Raw genomic sequence first — 6,082 nt, 5'->3', positions numbered from 1 at the left:
AAGAATATAATAATTATTACTTTAGGATTCATGTCTTAGTATTTTGGTAGATAATTCGGTTTCTCAAATATATTAATTGTAAAATTTACTTTAATAATATTTATATTAGGTTATGTCTCGTCTCGTTATATAATACGAGAATGTTTTTTTTTTCTTGTTTTAAACTTTAAACTATGTAGGTATTTATATATAGTATGAAAATAATTTAATAAAATGAATATTAGTTTCTCTAAAAAAATTATTAGTTTTTTTTTAAAAAAAATATTATTATTTTAATTGCAGACTATAAATAAATACTAATAAATTGATGAAATAAAACTTTAAATGAATTTCACATAATAATATATTCGGATCAATTAATTTCGTGTTATAAAACCCTAACCCTACTTATATTTTAAGATATCTATATCCCTTTTAATTTTTACATAGATATACCTATGTTTTAAATGAATGATATTCATATCTCATAAAGTCACACTCATTTTTCTTAATTTGTTTAAAACTACTGACTAAAATTAAAATTAAAAGGATAAAAAGTATAAAAAATTAAATAATTTCTATAATTCTTTTTAAAAAGTTGATAATTAGCGTTGTAATTCATTTGCAATTTATAATACTAATAGATGTACTGCCAAACTTTTTTTCTCACTCTAATTTCTCTAGGCACCAACCAACGAATCAAAATTAAAAAAGAATATAATAAACTAAATATATATTAAGATTCAAAACTTTAAAACTTAAGATCCAATGTGAACAATTTTAGTTATTAAAAGTTTAATTAAATTAAATCCGTAAATCCAATTCAGTATAATTTGTTGCGTTTGGTAGTTGGTCAAGTTATTTAAGACTGACAAGTTCCCTGTTGCCAGAAAGTCAGCCCCTTCGAGATTTTTAAGTTATTTTTTATTAAATAGTTTTATCCTTTAATAAAAGAGATATTAAAACATAGCATAAACCTATCAGTCTATATGTATGGATTCAATTATGGCACCACATACCATTTAAATACAGATAGAAAAGTATCACTAAAAAGACATTTTGTTTAAGAAGTTGGGTTGAGTATGGTTTTGTTAAGTAGAAGCTAAAATGCAGACTAAAAAAAACAGAGAATCAGAACATATATCTACATTATCAAGAAAAATAATCATTCTCTTTACTATCATTGTTGTAATTTGAAAATGAAAGATGAGTTACATATTCCATTAGGATGTTATAAAAAAAAAAAAAAAACCTATATTTACATTATCAAGAAAATATCATTCCCTTTCTAATTATTGTAATTTGAAAATGAAGTAAGAAGTTCTTATTATCCGTACAATATGGCGTCGCCTGTGAAGGGTCTCCGATGCGGTGCAGTTCCAACATGTGACGGGTACAACCTGTTTCGATAATGCTGTCATAAAAAAATATAAAAATTTAAGACAAAGTTAGTTTATTAACTAAATTGTTCTAATTTTTTTTATTGACAACATTATCCCAACAAACTAAAAAGGCTTCACATGCTGTTTTGGAGGCTTCGGAGTGGCGGCGCTACTAAACTTCATCTATTTCATTTTCAAATTACAACAATAATAGAAAAGGGAATGATATTTTCTTGATAACTTATGTTTTTTTTTTAATTTTGTAAAGTAGCAATGGAATATAGAACTCCTCGATAACATCTTTCATTTTCAAATTACAACAATAATAGATGCAATGGCTAAGGACTTTAAATAGGTATCTGAACAACAAGTTGCGCACATATTGGCCTTGCTAAATTGTCCCTTAAATCTATATTTTCCAGTTTTATATTGCATACTATATTCCAAATGAGGCTGTCCATAATATCATACTCATAATCAATGGAGAGATATTAGGATGCAAAGTGCTAATATATGCACTATCCACTCTAAAACTAAAAATGGATTGACAGGTGCCATAATTATAACAGCACAATGCCGAATGCTAACTGTCAGTGCTAATTTAAGCCTACCCTCTTAATTCTCTTCCATAATTTCTTTTAATCCCTACATTGGGTTTGTGTATTTTGGTTTAAATATAACCAGATATGCATAAAACATAAGATAAATGAAAAACTTTGATACTGAAATCAGTGGTGTAAGAAAAAAGCATTGAACAGTAATAAGAATTTCTGAATATCAAGGAATACATAGCTGATCATAAGATTGTTAAAATAATACCTGATCATAAGAATGCACAGCTTTGTCCAAAAGAAAAGGTCACATAATTATCATTTTACTACTTACTATATGCATGAATGCATGATAAATGTATGATTTATACAATCATTAAATACGAGTGTTAAAACCCCAATCATTAAATGTATGATTTATACAATCATTTTACATCCATTTTTTTAGTATTTCATTTTTCTAAAAATAAATAAAGATAACAAACTAAAATAATTTTAAAAGGGTAATGTGCTTAGTTTTTAAACTTTAATTAGATATATATATGTGATTGCACTTGCACATTCAAATTATTTACAACTCAAATACATAAATAATATATAACAATAATCACAAATTTATTATTTTTTATTTTGGTGTTACCTACTTATATCATAAAGCACTTATTTGGACATTTTCTATTTTGCATATCCAAAAGCACTTTTTTTTTATCTGTTTTCCTATTAGCTATTTTAATTTTTTTTTCTTTTTAAATTTCATATCTGAAAATGTATTATGACTTACCTAATTTAAAATATATTTATGGATTCTTCTATTACATAATTCAAAGTTTATTTTTAAATTATATAATTCATAATATAAGAGTACATAATTTATAAACAACTTTAAATTTATTTTCTAATTATACAATTCAAAATTCATAAATTTATTATAAATTACGTAAATTATAATATATTTCTAAATTACAAAATTCAAGAATATATTATGAATTATATAATTTAAAATATATATTTTAGATTATATAAATACATATTTAGAAATATATCGTTATGTAGTCTGAAATGTGTTTTTAAATGTCACAATTTAACATATACATTTTAAACATTTTAGATGTGGAAAAAGTAATTACTTAGAGAAAAAAAAAATGAACAGATCCAACAAGATCCAAAGGTTAAGAAAAGCCAAAAGGAAACCAAGCAAATTACATATTATAGCTGCGTGTGAATCAATTGATTACTGATTTTCTATTCTCACATGAATAAGTTTACAAAATCAGCATAATATATATAAGTATATAGAGTGATAAAACTCATAGTTTATATGAAGTTATTGATAGTATAATAGTTGGTAAAAATGACACTAATATAATTTTGTTATTAATATATATTATTAATATATAATTTTGTGTTTAATTTATAGCTTATGTTTATGGACACAATTGTTGCACTCTGTTTTATTTCCATTGTTACATATTTATTGTGCCGTTTTAGGTCAAACAACAATCCATGTTATTTTATTTTATTTTATTTTAGTTTTTAGTGATTAAAATATGTTTTAATGAAGTGCTATATAAGAGTTAATTTGTTTTCATATTTTTAAATTTTTTCATTTTAAAAACGAATGGACCCATAGGCTGTTCTAACACCACAAATCAAGCAAAAATAGAAAGATAGTTTCTTCCTGTATCCTACATTTTTCTTCTTCCACCCCACAATTTTATGCAAAGATTAAACTGTCCCTATTATTTTTTAAAATTCCTAAAATGCACTTGAACTGTATTTATTTTTGTACATTCGGATTATGAAATCTGAAAAAATTTCGAATTAGTAAAATTTTGGATCCACCAATTCGTAATTCAAAATATGTATTTCACATTAAAAAATTCATCATTCAAAAAAAGTATTCCGGATCTACCAATCCATAACATAAATATGCATACCGGATTCATAAATCTATAATTAAAAAAAAATATTCCAGATCCACCAATCCATAATAGAATTAGACTTCTGGATTCAGCAATCCAGAAATCAATAATTTATACAAAATTTGCTTTCGAAACACCTCCTCATCCAGAAAAAAATGATTTAGTTCTGGATTGATGAATCTGTAACACACTTCCAGATCCCAATTTCCAGTAACCGCGGTACCATTTTTCAAATAAAAGGTCAGAGTCAGTTTTGGGATTTAAAAAATTGTGGGGTGCAGGAAGAAAAATATAGGGGTGTAGGAAGAAAAAGCCGAATAGAAAGAAAAAAAAAGCCAAATGGGGGCCGATAAATAAGGCCCAAATTCAACAAAATAGACAGGAAAAAATCCATGTTACGATTTAATAATTTATTTCCAGAATTTTTTAAAATTTTAAAAGCCTTTGTATGCTTATTTTAATATTTAATAAAATTATTAATATTAGTTAATATATTCATTTTTTCTATAATTCATTTTATTTATGTGTTGTTTCAATTTGAAAACATCCAGGTAATACATTAAATAATTTATCTCTCTTTCTTTTATTATTTGTAGATTTGAGGTTTAGGGTTTTGAAAATACCGACACAAAACGGCAGTTTTTTGACCTTATTTGGTCATAGCCAATAAAAAATATAACTTTACTTATTTAAAAAAAACAAAAGGGTCACTTATTTTTCCCTTTTTTTATAATTTTGTTTAAGTTTTTTCTTTTAAATTAATAAATAGGAAAAGTCTCATGAATTTTATACAAATTTTACTATAAAATTTTATATTTAATTAATTTAAATTTTTTTAAGAAGTATTTATACACTTATATATGTATATATATTAATTAGACACAATGTCATTTTTTAAATAATCAGTTAAAAAATCTGAATTAGTCCTATTAAAAAAATAATGTTAAAAGGACAGGATTAAAAATTAAAAAATATTTTTTTAATTAATATTGTTTAAATATTAATTAATCTCTCATATAATAAATATATAAAAATTAATATAACTTTTTATAATTATAGACACCCTGCAGAAAAACAACCAAAATAACCCAATTATTAATTTACGGAAAAAAGGGTTAAGCCACAACATTTTATTCCAACAAAACCCCAAGAATAATTCGAACAATGAATTTAAAAATTGTTATTAAAATTATTTTGTTTTATGATTATTATTATTAGATGTTTTGTGTGTGGGCAAGTTGACATAAAACTTAGAATATATATGTAAATCGGTGATGCAAAACATTTGAATATTCAAAGATGCGTTGCATTGGTCGGAGAGAAACCCGTGATTCATTATTCTAATTTCTTAACTTAATTAATAAATTGTGCCATATATTTTAAAATATTATAACTACCAAAACTCTGCATTTTTTTTTCTTTGCTTTCTAATAATTTCACATGAGCCACCGACACTTCTAATTCAAAAAAGTAATTAGATATGTAATTTCTAAGATAATTGTTATAAAAGTAATATATTGTAATATATGTTAATTTTTAATTGAATGAAAATATGGTTTTTATAATAAATTAATCATTAGGCCGTTTTTAATGAAATTGTTCCAAGTTAAGTAATGTTATAATTAATTAAACTAAATTAAATGCTAACATTTACTCATCTAAGTAAACCCCTCAAATTAAGTTAATTGTTGAGTTTTAAGTCCTAATTTAAATTATGTGAAAGAAGAAGGTACTTTTAAATAAATCACATCAATGAATCTTTTTAACTTTCATATTTAAGTGTACTTTTAAATCACTTTAAAATTTCCACAAATTTATACTTTATAATTTAATCTCATAAAAAATAATTTTTTAGTCTCATTCAATAATATTATATATTCAACAAATTTTTGTTAGGATAAATTTTGATTATATATTAAAAAATTAATTTTAAATTTAACTCAATCTTATAAAATTAGTTTATAAAGTGAGATTTTACACCCACACTTTCTTTCCAGAGATTTGCAACACACTCCTCATGCATAAAAGCTAAATATAAGTAGTCTGAATAGTCTGATAGTGAATCGATAACGGTGATACGATATGTTTAACCAACTTTTTTACTAGAACAAACTTTGATATTGTATTAAGAACTGAATATTAAGTCTAACTCAATTTTACAAAACTGATTAAGATCTTACTGTTAATATATTTAATTTTGTATTTTAAATTATTGGGTTTTGTTTGTTTGATCCAATTTTCCTTTAGT

This window comes from Phaseolus vulgaris, chromosome 11, assembly GCF_051622355.1.
Source record: "Phaseolus vulgaris cultivar YP4 chromosome 11, ASM5162235v1, whole genome shotgun sequence".
NCBI lineage: Eukaryota > Viridiplantae > Streptophyta > Magnoliopsida > Fabales > Fabaceae > Phaseolus > Phaseolus vulgaris.
The sequence above is the reverse complement of the archived record's forward strand: the minus strand, read 5'-3'. Positions refer to the sequence as shown.